Source organism: Neolamprologus brichardi, chromosome 9 (assembly GCF_056152115.1).
Source record: "Neolamprologus brichardi isolate AB-2024 chromosome 9, ASM5615211v1, whole genome shotgun sequence".
Classification (NCBI taxonomy): Eukaryota; Metazoa; Chordata; class Actinopteri; order Cichliformes; family Cichlidae; genus Neolamprologus; species Neolamprologus brichardi.
In genome coordinates this window covers 546653-573673 of record NC_142112.1, presented here as the reverse complement: position 1 = coordinate 573673, position 27021 = coordinate 546653, and the positions used below count along the sequence as shown (strand labels likewise).

At 46.5% G+C, this 27021-nt stretch overlaps 1 protein-coding gene and 1 pseudogene across 9 annotated transcripts in view; one reads left to right on the top strand and one right to left on the bottom strand.

Annotated features, from left to right (window-relative positions):
- LOC118456097 (protein NLRC3-like) overlaps window positions 1-27021 on the top strand; it is a 559092-nt gene that overhangs the window by 375411 nt on the left and 156660 nt on the right. The window lies entirely within an intron of this gene.
- On the bottom strand, window positions 1919-3454 carry LOC148101067 (uncharacterized; annotated as a pseudogene).

Here is a 27021-nt window from a genome sequence, read left to right as displayed (position 1 = left end):
GTCGGCTCTACAGTCTGTCTAAACCGGAACGCGAGACCATGGAACGCTACATAACGGAGTCTCTGACCGCAGGTATTATTCGCCCATCTACTTCACCTTTAGCAGCAGGATTCTTTTTTGTGGAAAAGAAAGATAAGAGCCTGCGTCCCTGCATTGACTTTCGAGGGCTGAACAAGATCACAGCTAAGAATAAATATCCACTCCCCCTGCTGGCCTCAGCATTCGAACTACTACAGGGGGCGGTCGTGTTTACCAAACTGGATCTTTGGAACGCCTATCACCTGGTTCGCATCCGCAAGGGTGACGAGTGGAAGACGGCTTTCAACACCCACCTGGGGCACTTCGAATACTTAGTGTCATGGTCCTGAGTCTGAGGACTCGGTGTTTTGTGTTTCTTTATATTATTCTTTGTTCTCGGTTATTCTGTTTTGTCTTTTGTTTAGGTTTGCTATGTGTTAGTGTTTTTGTTTCATGCCTGCCTGTGTTCTCTCTGTCTGTCCATGGTGTTATTGTGTCTGCTCTTGAGTCTGCCTGTCAAGTTCAGTGTCTGGTCTGGTTCTCTGTGTCTGTTAGTTTCCTGTTTTATTCTGAAAGTTCATGTCTCATGTCAGTGTGTTCAGTTTTACCTCTCCCCTGTCTCGTTAGCCTAATTGCTCCCAGCTGTGTCTCCCTCCTGTGGCCCATTCCCTGATTACTCCCCGTGTATTTAAGCCCTGTGTTTTCCTGTGCTCTCTGTCGCGTCGTCTGATTAATTCCATGTCAGTCTGCATTATTCTATGTTACCCGGTACTCATTCTGTGTCTCTCTGCCATCTCTCTTTGTGCATTTTGCTTCTCCTCCCGTGAGTGTCTGGTTTAAGTTTTGTTCGTTAGTTTTCCCAGTTTAGGTTTGTTTACTCCCTGCTCTGTTCTTCTTGTTTTGTCACCTTCTCACCGCTGTAAATAAACACTCACTCGCACCTCAGCCAGTACCTGCATTTTGGATCCTTTTTCAATACACCACACGACTGCCCCCAGCCGTGACAGTAAGACGCGACCACAAGATGGATCCAGCGGACTTGCCCGGGGAGAGTGACCTCACACGCGCCCTACGCCTGGTGGACTGGGTAACCCACACCTCCAATGCACGAGCGAAGGTGGTGGGGATAAATGCCATTGAGGCTATCCTGGCCGGAAATCCCTATCTCCACCAGGTCCGGGGATTTACAGACTTAATCGCTGAGCTGCATAAAGCCCGGGAAGCGGTGCAAGCTTGGGAAGATTCTGCCCAGCAACAACGGACAACGACCGCCACAAAGCAGCCGTCTCAGATTCACCCACCGGAGGTTTCACGGCCCGACCCCCCAGAGGGTTTTCCCTGCCTGTCGGAGCCGTGAGCGGTGGGGAGGAAACATTCGCGCCACCGGCGCTTCACCCCACAGCCGGATTCAGGGACCCCGTGCGACCAGCTGTGGTGAGTTTTAAGGATGCTGGTGATTCTGGGACTGTGTTTTCTGGGGCTGTTCATGGGGAGAGTAGAGACAGTACACGGCGCTTACCTACCTTCGTGGTAACTGACCTCTCACAAGTTGGCATTTTCAAAACATCCATAACAGTAACTGACTGGGTTTCATCCATTCCACCACCAACTCCAGTCTCACCTCAACCAGTACATCAGCCTTTAGCCAGTTCATTAGCCCAGCCTGCATCTATTCCATTAGCCCGGTCACCCGCTCCCTCCATACTGGAGGCTGTGTCTGTGCCACCCATTTTGAATCCCGTTCCTAGCACCCATTTTAATCGGAGAGACAAACCCATTAAAACCACTCTAGTTTCTCAGAAACTGGCTAATTTAGAGACTGTTATTCGCCCCAGGGCCTCCCCAGAGGCTGAGTTTCTGCCTTCAGCCGACTCTGGACCCCTGGAGGCCAAGACGCCAGCTAAGAACTGCACCGTGCCAGCGCTGCCTGGGCAAAGCCAGTGCCCTGCGCATTTTCAGTTACCGGTGTCTCTGCCAGAGGCCCGTGTGCCTGCTGGCCCTGTTCTGTCCCTGCCGGAGGCCCGAGTGCCTGCTGGTCCTGTTCTGTCCCTGCCAGAGGCCCGTGTGCCTGCTGGTCCTGTTCTGTCCCTGCCAGAGGTTCCCGCACCTGCTGGTTCTGTTCTGTCTCTGCCAGAGGTCTCTGCACCTGCTGGTCCTGTTCTGTCTCTGCCAGAGGTCCCCGCACCTGCTGGTTCTGTTCTGTCTCTGCCAGAGGTCCCCGCACCTGCTGGTTCTGTTCTGTCTCTGCCAGAGGTCTCCGCACCTGCTGGTTCTGTTCTGTGTGTGCCAGGGGCTCCGGTGCCCACTGGTTCTGTGACTGTTTCAGCTGGAGGGCCCGAGGAGCCCGTCCAGCCTTCTGCCTTGTCAGCTGGAGGGCCCGAGGAGCCCGTCCAGCCCCAAGACTCGTCAGCTGGAGGTTCAGGAGAACCTAGCCGGCTTCCTGCCTCGTCAGCTGGAGGGCCCGAGGAGCCCGTCCAGCCCCAAGACTCGTCAGCTGGAGGTTCAGGAGAACCTAGCCGGCTTCCTGCCTCGTCGGCTGGAGGGCCCGAGGAGCCCGTCCAGCCTTCTGCCTCGTCAGCTGGGGGGCCTGAGGAGCCCGTCCAGCTTCCTGCCTCGTCAGCCGGAGGGCCCGAGGGGCCCGTCCAGCCCCAAGACTCGTCAGCTGGAGGTTCAGAAGAACCTAGCCAGCCTTCTGCCTCGTCAGCTGGAGGGCCCGAGGAGCCCGTCCAGCCTTCTGCCTCGTCAGCTGGAGGGCCCGAGGAGCCCGTCCAGCCCCAAGACTCGTCAGCTGGAGGACCCGAGGAGCCCGTCCAGCCCCAAGACTCGTCAGCTGGAGGTTCAGGAGAACCTAGCCAGCTTCCTGCCTCATCATCCTCGCCAGCTGCAGCCTCCGAGTCTCCACCCTCGCCTGGTCCAGTTTCGGCTTCACCCACGCCGTCGCCCGGTCCAGCTTCAGCATCCTCAGCGTCGCCTGCAGCAGCCTCCTCATCAGCTTCATCAGCTTCGCCTGGTCCAGCCTCTGCCTCAGCTTCGCCTGGTCCAGCCTCTGCCTCAGCTTCGCCCACTTCGCCTGGTCCAGCCTCCGCTTCAGCTTCGCCCGCTTCGCCTGGTCCAGCCTCCGCTTCAGCTTCGCCCGCTTCGCCTGGTCCAGCCTCCGCTTCAGCTTCGCCCGCTTCGCCTGGTCCAGCCTCCGCTTCAGCCTCGCCTGGTCTAGCCTCCGCTTCAGCCTCGTCTGGTCCAGCCTCTGCTTCAGCCTCGTCTGGTCCGGCCTCCGCATCAGCGTCGCTTGGTCCGGCCTCCGCACCTGCTTCAGCCTCGTCTGGTCCGGCCTCTGCTTCAGCCTCGTCTGGTCCAGCCTCAGCTTCCGTCTCGTCTGGTGCTGCGAAGGCCACGCAGCCTTCAGGTCCCCAACTGCCGCCTCAACATCGTCGGTCATCTGCCTGGCCGCATGTTGGGCATCTTCGCCACCGTGGCCGGCCTCCGGACTTGCTTTGTCGCCGCCGCTGTCGTGTGCACGGTCGGCCCCCAGAACTGCGTTCACGCCGCTGTTGCCATCCACACGGTCGGCCCCCAGAACAATTTCCACGCCACTGCCTACTGCGTGGCCAGTCTCCGGACCTGCCCCACTGCCGCTGCCTTTCACACGGTCGGCCCCCGGAACTGAACTGTTTTGGCCTCCGGCGCTGTCGGCCTCCGGGTCGGCCCCCTGAACTTGTCCGTCTGGGCCCTTTTGGACTCTAAGTTTTGTTCGTTAGTTTTCCCAGTTTAGGTTTGTTTACTCCCTGCTCTGCTCTTCTTGTTTTGTCACCTTCTCACCGCTGTAAATAAACACTCACTCGCACCCCAGCCAGTACCTGCATTTTGGATCCTTTTTCAATACACCACACGACTGCCCCCAGCTGTGACACTTAGTGATGCCTTTCGGTCTTACTAACGCCCCTGCAGTCTTCCAGGCCCTGATTAATGATGTGCTCAGGGACTTTATTAACCATTTTGTCTTCGTGTATCTGGATGACATTCTGGTTTTTTCCAGGTCACAGACTGAGCACATCAACCATGTACGTCTGGTTCTACGGTGCCTATTGGAGAATCGCCTTTTTGTCAAAGCGGAAAAATGTGAGTTCCATGTGCAAACTATTTCTTTTCTGGGTTTCATTGTGGAACAGGGGCGTTTGCGAGCTGACCCGGCCAAAGTCAAAGCCGTAGTGGAATGGCCTGTTCCCAAGACCCGCAAGGAGATGCAAAGGTTCCTGGGCTTCGCCAATTTCTACCGCCGCTTTATCAGGGATTTCAGCAAGGTAGCCCTTCCTCTAACCAACCTAACTTCTCCTAAGTTGTCTTTCCAGTGGTCCTCCGCAGCCCAGCAGGCGTTTGATCGGCTCAAGCACCTGTTTTCCTCAGCTCCGGTCCCCGTCCAGGCGGACCTCGGCCGGCCTTTCATCGTGGAGGTGGACGCGTCCGATTCGGGTGTGGGAGCGGTTCTCTCCCAACGGATCGACGGCAAGCTACATCCCTGTGCGTTCTACTCCCGCAGGTTGTCTCAGGCCAAGAGAAATTACGATGTGGGAGACCGGGAGTTGCTCGCCATCAAGTTGGCCCTCGAGGAATGGCGACATTGGCTGGAGGGCACTGAGCAGCCTTTCGTGGTGTGGACGGACCATAAGAATCTGGCGTATCTCCAGGCAGCCAAGCGCCTCAATGCCCGACAAGCCAGGTGGGCCTTATTTTTTACTCGTTTTTACTTCTCCATTACTTACAGGCCCGGTTCTAGGAATACTAAGCCCGATGCGTTGTCGCGCCAGTTTGCACCGGAGACCGATGAGGACGAGAAGGACAAACCCATCCTGCCCCCCACCTGCATTGTGGGCGCACTTACATGGGAGATTGAAAAGGTGGTCAGGGACGCCCAGCGACGTGAGCCCAACCCCGGCACGGGCCCGAAGGGGAAACTGCATGTTCCGGCCATGGCGCGTAGTCAGGTCATTCACTGGGCACATACCGCCAAGTTTTCGTGCCACCCAGGTAAAAATCGCACTGTCTCCTTTCTACAACATTTGTTTTGGTGGCCCTCTCTTATTCTCGATGTCCAGAACTATGTTGCGGCATGCCCGGTGGTGCGCACAGAACAAAACCTCCAACTTACCTGCTTCTGGCCTCCTGCGACCGTTACCCACTCCAAAACGCCCGTGGTCGTACATTGCTCTGGACTTCGTCACCGGCTTGCCTCCCTCTTCAGGTAACACCTCCATTCTAACCATTGTTGACTGTTTTTCCAAGGCCACCCACTTCATTGCTCTGCCCAAGCTCCCTTCTGCCCTGGAGACGGCCCAGTTACTGACACAGCATGTGTTTCGGCTCCACGGCATATCCCAGGACATCGTTTCCGACCGTGGCCCTCAGTTCACCTCGCGGGTTTGGAAGGAGTTCTGCGCTGAATTGGGAGCTCAGGTCAGTTTGTCCTCCGGGTTCCACCCCCAGCCTAATGGTCAGACCGAAAGGGCCAATCAAGACCTGGAGGCCATGTTGCGTTGCGTCGCATTGTCGAAACAAGCGACCTGGAGCGACCAGGTGGCCTGGGTGGAGTATGCCCACAACGCAAGCTCTTCATCAGCAACTGGACTCTCACCCTTCGAGGCATCGCTGGGGTATCAACCCCCCTCCTCTCCATCTCTGAGGGAGAGCTGGCGGTTCCCTTGGTCCAGCACCACCTCAGGCGCTGTCGTCGCACTTGGCGGGCCACGCGCGCAGCGCTCCTGAGAACGGCCGAGCGGAACAAGGCATTGGCGGATCGCCACCGCACTCCAGCTCCGGATTATCAGGTCGGCCAGCGGGTGTGGCTCTCCAGCAAGCACATCCCTCTTCGGACTGAGTCCAAGAAACTGGCCCCTCAGTCTCTTGGCCCCTTTGCCATCCAAGAGATCCTGAACCCGGTGACGGTCCGGCTGGCCCTTCCGCCTGCCATGAAGGTACATAACGTCTTCCATGTTTCTCTGATTAGGCCCGTCCGGACCAGCCCTTTGTGCCTGCCCTCCGGGCCCCCGCCACCCGCCCGGATTATTGACGGCGCCCCGGCGTATTCCATTACTCGCATAATGGATGCCCAGCATCGCGGTAGGGGCTTTCAGTTTTTGGTGGATTGGGAGGGGTACGGTCCGGAAGAACGTTCTTGGGTGCCGCGGTCTGCCATTCTCGATCATCGCATGATGAGAGAATTCCGCCGCCAGCATCCAGACAAGTTTAGCAGGTCGCCCGGTGGCTCCCATTAGAGGGGGGGTACTGTCATGGTCGGACGGTCCTTCCAGATGACTCTGCTTGTGTGTATGTTTTCTCTGTGTGTGTGTTTGCTTCTCCCTCCCCGGTCCTTGGGCTGTTTACGGAAATGAGCGCCATGGGAGAGGCGTGTCCTGGCGACTGTCGTCATTGGGAGTCCCCCTTCGCTGTTGCCAGCCACCTGCAGCTGATTACCTGACCAGCCGTTGGTAATCATTCCTCCCGGCTAGAAAGAGGTATTTAACCTGGACTCGCGGCGACAGTCGACGTGGGATTATTACTCCGAATGGTATAGTCCGTGCGAGCAACGTGAGTTTGTGATTCGGCGAGCATGTGGCTAACAGTGGATTTTCCTTCTTCCTCCAGGAGGGGCGAGCAGAGAAGGGAGTTACAACACGGAACGCACTGGGAGCAAGGGAAGAGCACAATTGGGAAATTGCACTTTTGAGTGAATTGTTGGACTTGCCTGTCTGTTTCACTGTAAATAAACGCACTGTGTTTCTGTGAAAAAGAACCGCGCTTGGGTCCGTCTTTTCCGTGACACAAATTTACCCTAAATTACTAAAATATCAATATTTTAATGTGAGAATCGATTCTAGAACATAAATGATTGGTATCGGAGGAATCGATATTTCAGGATCGATCCGCACTTCACTACTGAGAATTCTTTGACCTCCCGCAGAAAGGAATCTACAGACCACTTTGACAGAGACTGTCAGTCTTCAAGATGCTCCTCACACAGTCAGGAATCTCGGACATTTTTTCAACTTTAAAGAGGCTCAAAACCTCAGAAACACTATGATACAGGGTCATCTTAAAGCTCTGGCTTTACTGTCCATAGAAAAGAAAATGACTAACAGGAAGCTCATTGAGATGTTTGCTGACGTAAAAGAGAGAAGATCAAAGTTCCTGTACAAACTTCTCATCACAGAGAGCAGGATGAAGTTTACACTTATTTGATTCTTCCCCATTTAATGGTGTTAGTGCTAATTTGAGTTACATTTTGCGTATATAATTGATTTGATTTGATATACCTTTATTAGTCCCACAAGGGGAAATTTAATAAGGCTGCCAACCTATTGCACGCAATGGTGGCGCCATCTTACCCTCCAACCATACATACATTACACAAAACATCACATGTGGAAGACAGGTCAGAGATATAACAATGGAAAATGCACCACATGAGGAAAGATAAGGAGAAAAAAATGACTCCCCCCAAAATGAGCTCCAACAGGGAGATCAGTTTGAGAACAGAAAAAAACACCTCTGCACATGAAAAAACTCTTAATACACCAAAGAAACACATGACAAGCAACAGGGGTGGGTAAAGGGTGCAGCATCGGAAGGGAATAAGCATCGAAGGCGTTTGGAAAGGGAGGGGGGATGAGTGTGTGCATATCAGTGTATATGTATGTGTGTGTGTATCCATAGTTCAGCTGAGACAGTGTCCTTCACCCTGCCAGGCTAAGTAAACAGTCTTCCAGCCAACCCAGGTGGCCTTGCATGGAATGGGAAGAACAGACTAAACACAGTCGTTATCAGGGTGTTGTTGTTCGGCTCCAGCCTTGAGACCGCCGCTGGTGCCAAAGGGGTATCCGCATAGGTGATGGTGCTTTTTACTTTAGTGCGAACAGCTCATATGAATTTCAAAGCAGTTCTACAGTCCAACAATGGTCTCTCAATCTCCCGTTGGAGAGCCGCGAGCTTCGCCATACTTGCGTTCTGTGATATTGTCATTTCTTTCGCTCAAGGAGCCGATTTCTGAGAACTCACGGCAGTGTGCCTCCCCGAGATGTCATCCAATTTGCGCCCAGAGATCTTCTTCCAAGCGAGCCCTTCTGAGATGTATCCAGTCTGCAGTCAGAGATCTTATTCTGAGTATTCACAGCAGCCGTAGCCTCTCCAAGATCTTATCCGTGCTGACTCAATGAGCCCATTTTGAGAAACTCACGCCTCTCCCATCATTCCAATCCCAGCGGACACTTGCAAACGTCCAGTCATTCAGCTTTATACTCATTCTTTTTTACTAAATGTTGCCTTTTAGATTTCCATTTAGTTTATTTAATTTTTCAAGGTTAATTATGTCAAATACTCTTAAGATGAAGAAATGTCATAACCACTTAACCACCATCAACCACCACTGTTGATGGAATTTCTTCTATGATCTCTATTAGTCAGCTTATACCAAATCTATACTCACTGTTAGAGAGAAGTTTCTATTTGTCAATGAATGTTTCTAGTCTGACAGTATTTGTTTTTGTCAGAACTTAAACAGGCCTGTAATTTGTGAAGTGGTGATACTGTTACTTTTCCATGTAGAACCAGGTAAGTTTGGATAGCATTTTTTACTAGAAAAATAATAATCATTTTTCTAATCATCGAAGAAATAATTATTTAAAAACTGATCTGAAACATCAAGTGTGACAAGTATGCAAACTTGTAAGGAAAACCAAAACAACAACAACAACAAAAAACAAAAGGAAAGAAATCAGGAGGGGGGAAAAAAATCATGATCGCACTGTCTTAGACTTCAAAGAGAATTTATAATGGGTCACACTAAAGTGTTTTTTTTTTAAGCATGTTGTAATCCTTTTTGATATTTATGATTTACCTTTATACTTTTTATATTTACAACTAAATTGTATGAGTGGAACATTTTCATTAACAAATATAGTATTTGAGTTGATAACCTGGATAGCATGGTAGCACAGGGGTTAGCACTTTTAACTCACAGCAAGAAGGTCCTGAGTTCAATTCCACTATCAGGCTGGGTATTTTCTGTGTTTGCATGTTCGCCCCACATTTCTCTGGGTTTTCTCCGAGTACTCTGGCTTCTTCCAACAGTCCAAAGACATGTCGTTATGTCAGATTAGTCCCAGCTGTGTTTCTCTCCTGTTTCCCATTCCCTCATTACTCCCTGGTGTATTTAAGCACTGTGTTTTCCTCTGTCTGTTGTTGTGTTGTTAACTATCCTCTTAAATCCTAAATCCTAGTTTTCTGGCCAAGTTTCTGGTGTTTCTAGTTTTTAGTTGAATTTTATGTTATATTTCATATTTAGAGTTTTGAACAGCAAAATAAAGCTGCCTCTTTCAGTTGAATCACAATTTCTGCTGGGCTCGACACCATCGAGGTGATCCTCTAGCGAAGACCTTAACTGCACCAGCTCTCCGGATTTATGGATTTTGTCCATGACTTTGTCTCACTCTGTCGGTGGGTCCGAGGAAGTCATCCAGCCTTCATCTGTCTCTGCCGGAGGGTCCGAGAAACCGCTTCAGCCTTTTGTCTCTGCCGGAGGGTTAGAGGGAACCATCCAACCTGCAGCTTCACCACCTGCGGCTTCCATGCCATCGCCTGCAGCGCCATCCTCATCTGGTCCTGCCGTCGTCTGGTCCACAATCTACTCATACGGCACCTCCATATCTAGTATGCCCAGCTCTTCTACAGTTGTCACCTCAACATTGCAGGCCACTTTCCAGGCTACTGGCTGGACATCATTGTTGTCGTGGGCAGCCTCCCTGAACTGTGTCGCTGCTGCCTTCTGCGTGGCCGGCCTTTGGACCTGCTTCACCTACGTCGTCAATGCTGCCTTCCACGTGGCTGGCCTCCGCCCAGCTTCGTGTGCTGCACCACCACTGCCTTCCACATGGTCAGGCCCCTGAGTTACCCTGTGTTGGACTATTGAGCCGTCGGCTTCCTGAAGCTTTTCTCTCTGGGCTCCTGTGCTGCCATCCTTCTGTCAGGAGCACTAAGGTGTAATAAGTCAAATCAGACCCTGACAAACAAATAATATTCTCATTTAGCTTTCTTAAAAGAGGAAAGCTAAATCAGAATATTTTCCTACCTTTGGCCCAAGCCAGGTTATGCTCATTAATGATATCTGCCAGCTCTGGGGAGAACCGGGGGTCACACAAACACACCCACATCCACACACACACACACTCACTCATGTGCATACAAACACACACAGTGCCTTTTCTTTTATAACCATAAGGGGGTTACAGTGGGTGGTGCTTGTTTTACACTGTATGAATTTTTCAATAAAAGACGGCAATTGGAGGTCGGGGTTGGATTCTTCTGAGTTCGAGGGCAGAGGTGCTGCTGACCAAGCTCCCCTTGCGAGCGAATTAAAACTGGTTAAGCTAAAACAAGCTCACTAGAATTTAGTATGGATAGGAAAACCTTTATAGAATCCAGAGCTTCTGTAGAAGCAGGAGGTCTATAGCAACAAGCAATTGTTATGCAAAGACCCTTTGCATTATTCACATTCAGAGCCAAAAGTTCCATTTGCTTACAAATCGATTCTTATGTCAGGGTTCCTGGGTCGTTGACCTGGTATTTTTAGTTCATGTTTACTGTTTATCTTCCGTATGTTCCACTTCCTGTTTTATTGTGTTAGCCCTAGTCTGTGTGCATTATGTTCTAGTTATCTTCCCATTTATCATTAGTCACATTACATTCAGCTGTTTACTCACCTTCCCCTAATCACTCATCATTCAGCCTGCGTATTTAAGTCCCTCAGTTTCATCAGTTCATAGTCTTGTCATTGATGTTGTCACTGCGGTCTTTCCTGTGTGTGCTTTCAGTTCAGCCAGCCATTCAGTCATTGAGCCAGTCAGTGTTCGTTCATCTTCTGTTCATCCAGTGTTGATAATCAACTGTCTTCATTTCATCACTATCCACAAGTCCTGCGTTTGGGTCATCCCTTCCTCGCGTCCATAAACAAGCCCTGAGATCTGATTGGACTAATGTGGCATCAAATTTTGACTTAACATAAGCAGCAACACCACCTTTCTTAAGCCTATGTATATAATAGATATTGCATCCAGGCATGCTAATATGTTCATCAGATATATATTTAAACAACCAAGTTTAAGAAATTAAAGCAATATCAGCATCTGTTGATTGAACCCAAAATCTTGACCATCCATCTTGGGTGACAAACTGCATACATTAAAATGAATGATCTTCAGCCCAGGTGAGGATTTAAATTCAGATGGTGTCTGAGTACATTGCAGCCCAGGGCCCGGGTTAGGTTGCAGATTACCAGATAAGAGCAGTAGTAAAACACGCAGGAGTCTACTTATGTTGAAACTAAGCAGAAGTTTTCATAACTAACTTTGTAATCGTACAAAGCAAGAAGGTTTTGGAGATGAGGTAAATCTTTGTGTAGATCAAATCATAGATTCATGTCCTGTTCCAAATATATTGGAGATTGTACAGGATGTACCACAGCATTTATGCATGTAGATCTGGGGAGAATGTCTTGCAGAATGAGGACACATTTAAATGTGCTCACCTTAGAAAATTTGAGTATAAGTAACGTTATAAAAAAAAAGCCATTATCCAAAACACACAACAATTTTTGTTGCTGAATTAAATATATATCATCAGGCTGCACAAACCTAGGATGTCAAGTAAGGCTTCAGCCAGAATTTCAGTTTCTGGTGGCTTGCTAGCAGATGGCTTCTGTCTGCAACACATGCACCAATGTGATGCAGATGAGCTTTTGCTAGCAGCACAGGTGTTGGAGTAAAGTAGATGGTTCCAACCAGTATTACAGGCCTTGGTGTGGTGTAGATGGCCTCAGCTAGCAGCAGAGGCCCTGGTGTGGTGCAGACGACTTCTGGTTTACAAAATTTACAGAATAATTTGAAATACCCTTTAAAATCTTGTTGGAAAAAACAAAATCCATTTGAAATAGTAAAAAAAAAAATACCCAACAAATTCAAAGCAGACAGTAAAGAAGGAGATGGCTGCTGCCATCATGGTCAGCCATTGCTGTAGTGAACTTGGTTGGATTTCAAGCTGAGCAAACAATACAACAGAAGAGCATAACAAATTAAGATAATGTTAATAATAAATAAACTTGGGGAAAACTTAAGTTAAACATGAAAACATGAAACTTGAACATGAACACCTAAAACCCAGCACCTGGCCAAAAAAGATGACCTGGACTCAGAAAATTCAGTCTTTATGGGCACACAGCTGGGGGTCAGCTTCAGATTTAGGTTTACGGGTTTTTTTTCTACGTTTATTCTGTGAATAATGATGGAGCAGTGATGTGAGTGCTGAGCTGTGACATGGAGAAGAGTCATGGACAGTTAGAGATGGTCATCTCACCTCTGAGCTTTGGTCTGGCTCCCATGTTCCCCACACAGAGTGCTTTTAGAGCGAGGGACTCCCTCCTCTCTGTCCTCACACTGATCCATGCTGCTGGATTCACATCAGCTCACACACACTTTCTACCTTCACCTGCAGAGGAAACACAAATCAAGAACTGCAACGTCTTTGTTTTCACAGAGACATGGCTGGACCCTTCCATCCTTGATGCGGCCATTGTCCCTGAGGAACTCTCCATTCACTGCCGGGACAGAACAAAGTACTCTGGTAAATTATTCTTATTCTATTCTTATTCTATTCTTATTGTATATATTGTATATCGTATATCTTATTCATCTGTTCCTCTGTCTCTCCTGCTGCTTTGAGCATGTACATGACAAAATTATTTCCCTCGGGATGAATAAAGTTGTTCTTATTCTTAAATGTAGGGGAGGTTTTTGTGTGCGTAATGACAAACAAACAGTGGTGTACTGATGTACAGATAGTTTAGTCAGGGTGCTCTCCTGATCTTGAACACCTTATGATGAGATGAAGACCCTTTTATCTGCCCAGGGTGTTTACAGCTATATTCTGTACCACTGTTTATATTCCCCCCCATGCTGAAACCACACGTACACTGGACAAACTGTTTGATATTATCGACCGGTGGGAAAGGTTACACCCCGAGGCTGCTTTTATCGTGGCTGGCAACTTCAGTAAAGCCAACATGAAAAGTTCTGCCGAAGTTTTACCAGCACATAAACTTCCCAACACGTGGCAAGAACATCTTAGACCATGTTTACACTCCGTACGCACATGACTACAAAGCCCCGTTCGGCAAATCAGATCACTCCTCGATTCTGCTGCTGCCAGACTATAGACTGAAAGCCTAAAAGCTGAAAAGCAACCAGCCCATGACGCGTTCAGCTCAACACTGGACCGACCAATCAGACAGCGCCCTGCGTCACTGCTTCAACATCACAGACCGGGAAGTCTTCCTGGACTGCCACTGACAACAACTTTTGACACTGAGTACATAACAGACTTTATTTACAAATGCATCAATGATGTCATACCGCAGTCTATTGTACAAACTAGAAATGTGCAAAGCAGCTGGTATTTGTGTCTGTATTTGTATTTGTTGAGGAGGGAAAAGTATTTGTATTTGTATTTGAGTAAAATTCAAAATAGGCATAAAAATCCTTTTTTTTTTGCCTTACACTTCTATAAAACATTATAGTGTAAGTATTCTTTGATTATATCCATTATAATAATTATGGATATGGAATATTAGTTGATGTTTTTCCATAAATCCAGCAATGAACATGTAACAAGGAACGTCATTGAAAAGAAAATAACATAACACCCAATGGCTGTTATGTTATTTATGTTTCTGCCAGATGGCTCAGCAGCAGCAGCACTCTTCTATTTGGTTCCCCAAATCCAAGTGGGGAGTTTCAGCTAAGTTAATGAGTGACAACTGCACAAGCATTGTTTTAACCTTTTTAACCGAACGTTAACGTTACTCTGTAAACAGCCTATAGCCTAAATGATCGAGCTAACAGAGCTACATAAACAGAGCGAACATGAGAGAGCCGACTCCAGATGTCAAAAATGCAGCGTAATAGAATAATCTCCCAATCTTCGCGAAAGTTATAAACTGCCTCCGGAACCCAGTTAAGATACAAAAAAAGTCTACTCAACAAAAATAGCGAAGCATTTCAGTCTTTTTTCGCTCAGATGAGCCTTCTCTGTTGCTGTGTGCAGCAGCCCATGTCAGTCACCTCTTTCACACATCACTCACTCATCCGGCCATGCACTACAGTCTCATAAGGAAACTCAGCTTTTTGATATAAAATTTTTCCTTGTTCCCGAATACAAATATTTTTGTATTCAGTCGTGATCATCAAGGCTGTATACATTTCACACAATGCCAACGTAAACACGGCGCTCTCTATCATCCTGAACAGACAGACAGACTGGGAGATATTTGAACACCAGGGCCTAGAAACTTTCACAGGATCAGTACTGGACTAGATCAAGTTCTGTACTGCAAGTGTGACTGTGGACAAAAGCATTCGGGTTTTCCCAAACCAAAAAACTCTGGATGACCAGCGAGGTCTGATCACTGCCTCAAGCTCGCTATGCTGCCTTGAGGTCAGGTGACAGAGCTCTGGACAGGGCTGCTCGAGCTGACCTGAAAAGGGAAATTAAAAAAGCCAAGACAGACCACAAAAGAAACATAGAGTCCCACCTGTTCACAGTAACGGAGCACTATGTCAGACGTGTGCTCCTAGTGTGCAGTGAACCCCAGGAAGGTGCCAGTCCAGACAGTACCTGGCAAGGTGCTAAGAGCATGTGCCCACCAGCTCACCCTCATCTTCACCAGATTCTTCAACCTCTCACTGGATCAGGTAGCCATCCCATCCTGTCTAAAATCAGCCACAACCATCCCAGTGCTGAAGAAGTCTCCCATCACCAGCCTAAATGATTGCCGCCCTGTGACCCTCACGCCAGTAATCATGAAATGCTTTGAGAGACTAGTCCAAGGGTCGGCAACCTGCAGCTCCAGAGCTGCATGCGGCTCTCTTGTACTGCGGCTCCGGGTGGTTTGGGAAAATAAATTAGAAGTATTTAGCTGAAGTGTATTTTATTTAACTTGTAGTTCTAAATTGGAAGATTATTGTGATTTTGAAATATGAAAATGAAATTATATTTTATTATTTTTCATCGCTCAAAATAAGCGTCACACTCGCGGAAGCCGGTATACCCGCTGAAACGCCGTTCATTTATTGAGACTTTCAACCCCAGGTAGGCCAATTATGGGTCTTCGGATTCACATTATGTCGGCAGCTATTCCCCACCAACTATGTTAAAAACAAACACCGCTCACACCTCACAGACAGCTTACAGTCCTGCGTAAAGATGAAAGTGACTTCATACCAGCTGACCCGCTGCTTTTCAGCATCTTTTTATTGACCACTATTCACATACGGTTGCTGTACGCATACAGCAGGCTGTAGCTTTGCAGCTCACAGCTTGACAACACAACAGCAGAGAGAGCACAGACGTTAAGGCGGCGAGGTGTGATTGCGGGTGCCGCTCAGGTGCGTCCGACTCCCATACAGCGGCGCTGCAGACCACGCCCCACCACACACATTAACCAGGTAAAATACATATTTAGGCAGAATTTTGCAAATATCTATTTTTTTTTAGCAGCATAGTGCTTTTTTTCCAATTACTATTTAAAAAGTCAGGTCAAAGCTCCAAAAGCCCAAAGGCGATATGAGGGTGGCGGCTCACAACAGTTTTTGTTTGCTGGATCATTTTAGTTCAGCTTTCCTTTTGTTATATTTCTTTAAGAGTTCAAAATGTGTTAATTACATAAATAAAATGTAATTTTCTCTGTAGCACTTCATGGATTTAAGCAACACACGTTAGTTGCTCTGTGGATTCTTTTAAAAAGCAGTTAAAAACTTTTCTGTTCACACAAGCCTTTTGTTGATCTACGTAGTTTATATTCTTTACATTATTTACATTTGATCTTTCACATTGTGTTTAGTTTCTATTGATTGTATTGTTCATTCTAATATTTGTGTACAGCGCTTTGTGACTGCCTGTCTGTGAAAAGCGCTTAATAAATAAACTTTACTTACTTACTTTAGTTGTTCACACAAAGCATAAAGGTAAAAAAAAAACAATATATACAGTGTTATCTTCATTTTAGATTTCAAAAAGTATTTGCGGCTCCCAGTGTTTTCTTTTGCTTGGAAACCGGGTCCAAGTGGCTCTTTGGGTGTTAAAGGTTGCTGACCCCTGGACTAGTCCTTCAGCACATCAAGGATTACCTCCCCCCAGAATTCGACCCCTACCAGTTTGGGTCAGTTCTCTGTACTCCAAATGACCTCAGCCACATCAGCAGGTAGAGTCTGCTCTGACACTTCCTGTAAAGAGCATCAGTGTTGTGGCTCCAGTCCAGTTTATTATTCAGGTGAACACCCAGGTACCTATAAGAGTCCACTATCTAAATGTCCACTCCCTGGATGTTCACCGGTGTCAGTGTGGTGGGTCTGCGTCTCCGGAAATCCACCACCAACTCCTTGGTTTTCCCGGTGTTGATCAGCAGGCTGTTCTGCTGACACCAGTCCACAAAGTCCAGAGTCCACTGTCTGCACTCTGAGTCGTCCTCATCTGTGATGAGGCCGACTATGGCAGAGTCGTCAGAGAATTTCTGTAGGTGGCAGCGTGGGGAGTTGATGGAGACCATCAATGTGTCTGTGAGTGTGAGGGAGGTAGATAAAGGAGAGTCAAAAGTACGAGTTGTCACCGACCAGAAATGGGAGCTGGAAGCATGTAAATATAATAGTAACCACTGCAGCCAAAAAGAGTGTCTGACGAGCCCAGTTATAAGTAAGCTATTAAAACTCGACTGTACACTGTGTTCGTGTTTTCATGGGCTGAACCTGCTTGGCACTGCACATCTCATGATGCATGATGAATGCATTTGTTGTCGCAATATCCAAAAAATGCAGCAACATAGTCCTGTACCAGTGGGCAGTTTTTCTGTGAGTGGAATAATACTGAATGAGCTGGTCAGACAGGTCAACCCCACCCATATTTTTGTTATATGCCATGATTGGTGTGGGACAGGGGATTTCTCTCGTAGCCCAGTGCCCATCTCTATCCTTCACCTTTCTCTTCACCTTCTCCCCTGAAAATGCAGGATTGGTGGTGGAGCACACAGACACCTCCTGTGTGTCCATCCACTGCACAAAAACAAGTGGGCCCTCTCTGATCCATCTCACAGATCCCCTTTGACATTATCTGCTCAGAGCATCTGCCCTGTCTTTGGGACACCCTTTTCCTTTTTTCCCTGTAGGTGCCACATGCACCAAATTTCATTCTTGTCAGGTCCAGGAACAGTCTGGGACTTGTGTAAAAATTGTCCATGTAAATATGGTATCCAGTGCCAAGACAGGAAGGCTGAATAAGATTCATCACCACGTCATAGGCCAGCCTATGCTCACTTGCAGTTTAACTCTTGCCAGTGTATATGGTAAAGCTGATGGTGTAGCCACTTCTTGATTCAGCCAATATAAACATTTTCATCCCCCATTTAGTTGGTTTGTCTTTCATATATTGTGTCATCCCAGTTTTTGCTTTGGGTGCCACCATCATTTCATCTACTGAAAACTCCCTCCTTGGGTGGTAATAAGCCTGGCAGGCACTGAGGATCTCGTCATATAGTGGCCTGATTCTAAAAAGCTTGTCATGGCCTGATGTTTTCTTCTTTGCATCATTTTTTAGATCCTCCTCAGGATCACTGAGGTGGATGTTCCAAAATATGCTGCGGAACCTGTCTCTCGTCATCACTTTGGATGGAAGGGGCACAGACAAGATATGACTCTGCCTCCAGTAATCTCTGAGACTTGGAAGTGACACAAGTGACATGTAAATCAGGAGACAAAAAAAAACTGATAGAGATGTTCCTTCTCTACATCAGTCCATTTGTATTTTTTGCCTAAATTATTGAATTATCTAAAGGCCAAGAAAGATACCCAACGAATTTACTTTACCAGGTAGACCATCCCGGCCTTGCCATATCGGTCCATTTGATTGACCTTTGTTTTAACTGTTTATTTTATTTTATTTTATTTTCAGTTGTTACATACGGGACAGACATGATTGGGGGATGGGAAAGGGAGAAAGAAAGAGAGGGAGGGAAAGAAAAACAGCGGGGAAGAGGAACAGTGATAAAGGGCACAAAACAAAATTGAGGTGCGGGGACAAAAAATACAAAAGATTGACAGTGCACAGTGTGCTTTCAGGTAGCAGCCAAAAAGGGTGTAGTTTTCATCTGTGAGCATCCGTGTGTACTCCTGTGAGCATGAGCACGCTTGTATTCAAAAGGTTCCTTTATGTAATGATCTGCTAGAGGGTGTGGGGAGCCATAGCACCGTCCTCCAGGGCATGAAGCAGGTATGGAGGAGATCCAGAGACCCTCAGAGCACAAGAGACCAAGGAAGACCAACACCAACGGAGGGGCAACCGTGCCACTCTCTCAGAAAGAGCTGAGGAGAGCCCCAGATGAGGGGTCACACAGCAGCTGCGGAGCAGAAGCCAGAGGGGGTTGCAGTGACGTCCCGTGAGCTCCGCCGGCATCCAGCTGTGCCAGAGTGGACCGAGCCCCAGGCCGAGAGGCTGAGGGCACCCCACCCCCCGAAGGGGCCCAAGCCATGACAAGCAGCCACCGGGAGTGAGCCGGTGCATACCTGAGCGCGCAGTCCCGGACACCAAGAACCACCAATGCAACGATGTCTGAGGGCGTCAGCTACTGGCAGAGGGAGTGGCGGGAGGAGATAGGCCTCCATACCTTGGAGGGCCTGAGATGTCCCTGTGTGTGTGCGGATTCGTTTGCAATGCGAGCGCTGTCTTTAGAAAGTCCGGTGTTTATCATCTCGTCTTGCAGTAAACGTGACAAGAGTGCAAGTATGCCAAATATAATTAATCATATTAATCATCTCGGGTATTTCTTGGCCTATCAACACAATTTAAAAACTGGTATGTAGTTTGAAGTTTACACTTTCACGTGTGGAAAGTGCAAACTTCAAACTACATACCAGATTTTAAATTGGAATCTCAGTGAGGCTCTGTCTCGCTGCTACGTCTTAAATCACCTGTTATTAGTTTTGCATGTCTCCATAAAATGACCTAAAACTGTGTCATAATAACCATTTAACGATATAAGCCTATAAACTACAGCATTGAAAGAACAGTATAACTGAATGTCATTAGCATAGCGATGATAAGAAATAATAAAGTAATGTCTGATAATTTTACCTAGAGGGATAATATAAATGAAAATGAAAAGTTGTTATATTAGGCGTTTTCATCTATTTAACATTCTTCATGGAAGTTTAAACAAGAAAAACTGGTAACTGCATGCAGCACAATTTCAGTTTGCAACACACCTGATCTTTGTGAGGCATCAGCAGTAACAACATGTTATTTAACAAAAACTGTAAAAACACTAAGAGACATCATTTTATTTACTGTTTAATTCTGATCATACAACAGATTTACTTTATGTTAAATAACTTAAAATGTCTCACTTCCTGTTCTGCTCTAAACATTCCACCAGTTCTTCTCAATCATCAGCTGTCAGCAAAGGAATGTTTAACTGAACACTTCCTCATATTTGACTTTGTCACACTGTGCATATGTCTGTGTGCGAACACTAACCAGGTTATTTAAACCTTGTTGTACACATCTTACATATTCTTGGGTCATGAAGGGAGAGGTATAAATGTGTTTGAGGCTGTGAGACTTTACTCTGACATTAAAGTCATGATTCACTAAGAACTTCATTACATATATAATTAAATCCACTGATAAGAAGACAAAGATCCAAATGAACCAATTGACAGCAACACAAAACAAACAAATTGGCTTCGAAGTCTAAAGATTTTTCTTTTACTTTTTGCAGAATGTAAGTCAGCCTTCATATGCAGATGTGCACAATTTTAAATGTGCAGTTTCTTCTGATTGACATTACTTTGAGTAAACCACAACTGAGTTTCTTTGCTTCATTTTTCTTCAGCGTCACTTCAGTAAAACCTGAATGTCATGTTTTTAGAAACAAGCTGATTTTATCTGGTTGTTTCCAATTAAAGGGAGGAACAATGTTCCATCAGTATTAATCAGTGCCTGTTTGGTCTATACACGTTGATTTAACCTGTTTATCACAGAAACAAATGTTTCAGTGCAGAGTTACTGACTGATAACCAGAGTAGATTCAGTCAGTCAATAATCTATATATCTATAATCATGTGGATTTGTCTTCAAACACAAGAATGATCAAAGATTGTCCTGAAATAAGAGCTGGACATCAGGTCCAAACATCAGAGAGCAGAAACAAAAAGCAAACTTACGGTTTCTTCAAACACACACACGACCAACAAACTCCACTCCACACCTAAACACTAAACATGGACACACAGGTGAGCTGCTTACTGGAAGGAGGCGGGACTCCACCTGAAGAGTGTGAAAATATGTTGTTTGACTGCTCAGACTGGCTCACAGTTAGTCTAATTCAGACTAAAGTTCACATGCTGATGTGTGAAGACAAGATAAAAAAGTTGAAACCTTGTTGTAGTTGCCAGTGTGAACAAACGTTTCACAGCACAGTTCTAACACACTGTTTACTTTATTTGTAACATGGAGATAAGGTGGAATAAGCACAGAGGACAAAAAAATGAAGGACAGAAGGAAAAGGTGCCTTCTGTGTCCTTTCAAACAAACAAGCATCCGTGTCCAGAACTGAAACACTCCACTGAGAAACTGAGTGCTCCACCATCCGCTCCAAAAACACTCACTCCGAACAGGCCATCTTTGATGTCCAGTCTATGCTCTGTGCTCCTGCAGCCTCTCCTTCAAAGCTCTAAGGCTTTCTGTCTGCACTGACTACCTGCTTCTTCAAACCTGTCCTCAGGTGTTCCAGCTTTGCTCCCAAATGCTGCTCACAGGCAATCGAATCATCCGTTTAACTTTCATTCTCTGAGCAGATGCTGGAGCAGATCCAGGCTGCACTTATACTGGCTGTTATTGTCACCTGCAATATTATTTTTACCGTTCTGTGTCTTGATTTTGTCTCTGCCACCAGTATTTATGATCGGGGTGCACTGTTGTATATTAAAGATTCAATGGAAAGCTACTTTGACAACTGGGACAGTTACAGGAAATTTTTCCCTCCACCTTTTGTGTGTTCCTCACCTCACCTGTTCCGGTACATTTTGTTACATGGCTTGATTAAGGTACTCATTAGGCCGATATCTGGGGCCAGAGCTGAAACTGTTCTGGGCCAGCACAGGGCCAGCAGTATGTCTGCAACTGGCCTTATGCTGGCCCATGTATGGACCACCTCTGGCAGGGCTGGACTGGGACAAAAAAAATCAGCCTGGGCATTTTGACTTCTGACCGGCCCACCATAGTATTATAGGAAAAGCCATAAAGCCTTTATAATAAACTTAAACCTACACCATCATCCCTATTCTGGTATTCTAAACAGTACTTAGCTAAAATATAAAACAACCTAATTTATAACTACATATACCTCACTAATAGGGTTGCCAACTCCCAGCAAAAAAGGAAAAAAAAAAATAGGGAACCACTCCCCCACCCTCTGCCTCAAGATGCTTAATTGACAAAACCGATTTTAATTTAATGAACGTATTAAAATAATGCACAGAAATCTATTATTTTTCTCCAGTAATTAAATAGATTCAACATCTTTCTTCAACAGAATTGCAGACTGCACAGATGGTGCCTTCCCAAAGGAAAGAATACTATAACTTACTAGGGTATATACTAACTAGGCTTAATATTTACTGAATACAATAATGGATTTCTATGCATTTTACATCAGATGAAAACTTTGGTTGTAAGATTCAGAAAATTATTTATTAAGCTAGACATTTTAAATAAGAATAAGAAAGAAAAGTATTTCTTTGTGTCCCCCTTGCTCTACCCTGGCAAAACTTTGCTCGACCCACCCCTGCACAGTTAAGTTAATTTCCCTACGGGGACTAACACATACATATTATTATTATCATGTCACCTAAAAGGTAAACCTGTTTCTCCATCACCTGGTCAGCTCTGATGATTCAGTAAGGACATCTCCTGGTTTCATCTTCATGTTTCCCTCTCACCACATATCCAAACTGATATCATGACCAGCAGCTAGGGATGGGTATTGAAACCCAGTTATTGTTGAGAACCAGTTCCCACTGTTTCAATTCCTTGGAATTGTTTGCCATTTTTGCAAACGATTCCCTTATCAATTCCAGTCACCCTGAATGACGTCACCACATTGCGGAGCGTCATTTACCTGGCAGGAAACACGGCGCCTAAGCGGCTCAAACGCTCAAAAGTTTGGTTATACTTTACGAGGAAGGATGACAACAGGGCAACTTGCAATACTTGAAAAGTAGATATTTAATTTAAGGGAGGAAACACTACGAATATGCAAAAGCATTTGCTCACAAAACACGCGATGACCTTAAATGAATGTCGTGTTTTTAATTCCGCTCCGACTCGTGAATCTCAACCCAGCACAGCGGTAACGTTTGCACGTCCTCTCCCGTTAATGCAGCAGGTAAATAATCAACTAACAGTGCAGATTATGTTAGCGCGATCGGCCTTATTACAAAACCTGCCATTACTGTGCGTTATTAGGTTTAGAGAGACAGAGTCTGGCTCAGATGCTGGCAGTTCTCGCTATAGTCTACCGGTAGCGTCTCCTTTCAGGCCAGGATAGACGAATGTCACCGAGCAGTGACTAACTTTGTGGTCAAAGGCTTGCACCCATTTGCCACAGCAGATGCCCCCGATTTTCGGTAAGTGAATGTGTTTAATTGTAGGCAGGGACATTACTGGATATTCTTGTGTAATTGCTACAGAATAATTTATGTTATACTTTGTCATTGCTACAGAAGAATATTTATTATATTATTTTACATTTACAATTTTTTCCCCGAGAACCCTGTGACACCCCATTGAAGAGCCGTAGGCTGTTGATCGCTTAAGGATGTCATGAAACTCTGTGTGGCAGGCAGGAGATGAGGACTCAAAGTGCAGGACTCACAGACGCAGGGGATGAACTCAAAATCACAGCTTTATTTGCTGGTCACAGAAAAACGAGCATACAAAGTAAACTAAGCTAAACTGGGAAACAAAGAACTAAAACTCACAGGGAGATTGACACAGCAAGAGGGACGACGCGACACTGACTCAGAGAAACACAGGGTTTAAATACACTGGGAAGTAACGAGGGGAATGAGACACAGAAGGAGAGCACAGCTGGGAGAAATCAGAACTGACGAGACAAGGGAGCAAAGTAGGATACACTCACATGAGACAGACCTTCAAAGTAAAACAGGAATTAGCACAGACGCAAACTAGAACAACAAAAACACCTTGTCAACAACAACAAAAACACCAACAACAAAGAGACACAGAGGGCAGCTACTAAATACTCAGAGAACTAAACAGAATACAAGAAAACCAAACTAAGACACTACACTAAAGAATAAGCTGGGACAACAAAGAGAACTAAGAACATAATACATAAAACTCAGAGGCAAAAGAAACTCAAAACACTGGGTCACTGACCCAGGACCGTGACAACGGATGTCTTAAGATCTCACTGTTGGGTTTGTAAGGCCATGTTACTCCTAAATTTCTATCTTGTTCAAAGAGAAGATATAAAACAAAGTTCTAAGCTAATCAACCTTAGTGTTCTCCTTTTTTAAAAAAAAGAAAAGAATCGATAAGAGAATCGATAAAGAAGCGAATCATTAAACAGAATCGAAAATGGAATCGGAATCGTGAAAATCTTATTAATACCCATCCCTACCAGCAACTTTACAGCTGTGGCTCCAGCAAACATCAGCTGATACTAGAAATTAATATTAAATACATTCTAACAACAGCTGATCAAGCTTAAACGTGCTGCTGTTGTTTAGCGTGACCTCCGCTGGTTTCCTCTTTCTGCTGCAGAGAGAAAAGCCGATGAGCTGATCATTGATCAGTTTCATGATTGAATTTGCAACTTTCTAGCTGAAGTAGTACAGGACAAATCGCATTCCTTTTCACCTCAACTTTAAAGTTCAACCTCTTCGGCTGTAATTGGTCCAGCCCAGAGTCGATCATGACCAACTGGCCAATCCACCACCTTTCCTTTATACAGTTAAAAAACGAAAAGAAATAATACCCCATTAGCCCATAAAAACGAAAAATCAAATTTGATCAAAAATCAAAGCAAATGCCCGGTAGACCTGATGGCCGGGTTCAAACCCAGCTTGTGGCAACATTTATTTTCAGGTGATAGTTTAACTTTCACGTCTTTTCAGTACAAATTTCAGCTTCTTCACCCCTTTTCAGCTGAATTTTTGTCTTTCACCTCTTTTCAGCACAAATTCCACATTCTTCAGCTCTTTTCAGCAGATTGTTCTCCTTCTGCTGTTTTCCAATTCCACTACAAGGCATTCACACAGCATTTTCGCAGGAAATGCACATTTTTCTAGTTTAAGTAATTGCTTGACAGAAATCAACCAATGGTTTACTGATAATTTCCTCCAACTAAACCCTCACAAGTAAGATCTCACATTACTCCCTTCACTTGTTATGGCCCCTGGCCTCACGTGGGCCCGCCTTCCTGTATGGAAATTCAAGCGTGCCAGGACTCACAGGTGATTTACTTTTCCTTTATTTTTTCACAAGTAGCACATGTCTCCTTGTGTACGACCGACAAACCTTACTGGACATAAAAGACGGATTTTCTCATCACTTTCCGTAGTTCAAGTTTTGCAACACGGACCCTCCGTTTACAGACCCCCCATTCATCTCACCTGAGACGCCTTTGTTCCCTGGAGGCCGCAAACGCCAACGCAGAGGAAGAAGATCTGGCGTTCTGGTTCGACTGAGACGGTGCACTAACAGACCAGTGTTACCCAGTTTATTACTGGCTAATGTGCAGTCTCTGGAGAACAAGCTGTGCGAGCTTCGGGCACAGATCTCATTCCAGCGAGAGATGCGGGACTGCTGCATGATCTGCCTCACAGAAACCTGGCTATCGGACAAGGTACCGGACTCTGCAATACAACTACCGGGGTTCTCCGTGCACCGCGCGGACAGGTCATGGGATCTTACTGGGAAAAGCAGAGACGGTGGTGTGTGTTTCATGATCAACAGCTGGTGTGATTATGCGAACGTGCACCCGGTCAAATCCTTCTGCTTACCGGACCTGGAGTACCTGATGATTAAGTACCGGCCATTCTGGCTACCGAGGGAATTTACAGCAGTGATTATTACGGCTGTTTACATTCCCCCACAAGCCGACACTGACCAAGGACTCAGGGAACTGTACAGCGTGATCAGCAGTGAGGAAACCGGACACCCAGAGGTGGTATTTATCACGACCGGTGACTTTAATAAGGGAAACCTGAAGAAAGTTTCACCAAAACTCCACCAACACATTAATTTCAACTCTCGTGGAGACCGGCTACTTGAACTACACTTCTTTCCGGGATGCGTACACAGCCCTCCCCCGCACCCCATTCGACCAATCAGATCACCGCTCCATCCTGCTCCTGCCCGCCTACAGGCAGAAGCTGAAACAGGAAGCTCCAACCCTGAGGGCGGTGCACTGTTGGTCGGACCAATCGGAGTCTATGCTGCGGGACTGTTTTGATCACGCAGACTGGGAAATATTTCACGTGGCTGCAAATGACATTGATGAGTACACAGCTTCAGTCTGCGGATTTATCAGAAAATGCGTGGAAGATGTTGTCCCATCCAGAACAGTTAAATCCTTCCCAAATGGATTAACAGAGATGTTCGCATGGCACTGGCGGCACAGAGCACTGCTTTTTTCTACGTGAACACATCGGACTACAAACATGCACATTACCAACTCCGGAAGATGATCAAAGCAGCTAAACGTGAGTACAGAGAAAGGGTGGAGCAACAGTTTGACAATCCTCGGAGTATGTGGCAGGGACTAAACACAATCGCAGACTTTAGAGGGAAACCCAGCACACCGCAGACCACGGCCTCGCTGTGTGAGGATCTAAACGTATTCTACGCTAGATTCGACACAGCGAACACCATGAGACCGGACAGTGTGCACACCGCGGATGACGTCAGTGCGCACACTGTGTCTGAGGAGGATGTGCGGAAGTGCTTCAGGAAGGTGAACGGACGCAAAGCCACTGGTCCAGACGGGATTCCCGGCCGAGTCCTTAAGTCATGCGCGGCTCAGCTGGCTGGAGTGTTTACACACATCTTCAACCTTTCCCTCTCTCTGTCTGTAGTCCCAGCCTGCTTCAAAATTGCCACCGTCGTCCCTGCACCCAAATCCTCCACCATCTCCTCATTGAACGACTGGCGACCTGTAGCCCTGACCCCCATCGTGAGCAAATGCTTCGAGAAGCTTGTCAGGGACTTCATCTGCTCTGCACTACCCGACTCACTGGACCGTCTACAGTTCGCATACCGCCACAACAGGTCCACTGATGATGCCATAGCCCTGACACTACACACTGCCCTGTCACACCTGGAGAAGAGAGACACGTATGTGAGGATGCTGTTTGTACATTACAGCTCAGCATTCAACACCATCGTTCCCTTGAAGCTGGACAGGAAACTGCAGGATCTAGGACTGAGCAGCTCCCTCTGCGACTGGATCCTTAACTTCCTGACTGACAGACGCCAAGTGGTCAGACTGGGCAGCATCACCTCATCCCCCATCACACTGAACACTGGTGCACCACAGGGGTGTGTACTGGGCAGGATCATCAAGGACTCCAGTCACCCCAGCCATAAACTGTTCATACTACTTCCATCAGGAAGGAGGTTCTGCAGCATCCGGTCCCGAACCAGCAGACTGAGAGACAGCTTTTTCCATCAGGCCATCAGACTGCTGAACACTTCATAGACACCTCACCTCCACTACTGGAACTTTAACATTATGCACTACATACTGTACATTAATGCCACTGTTTTGCACATGTCTCAACCAACTCTGTATATTTTTATACATTTTATTTTATTCTTTACTGTATTTAATTTGTA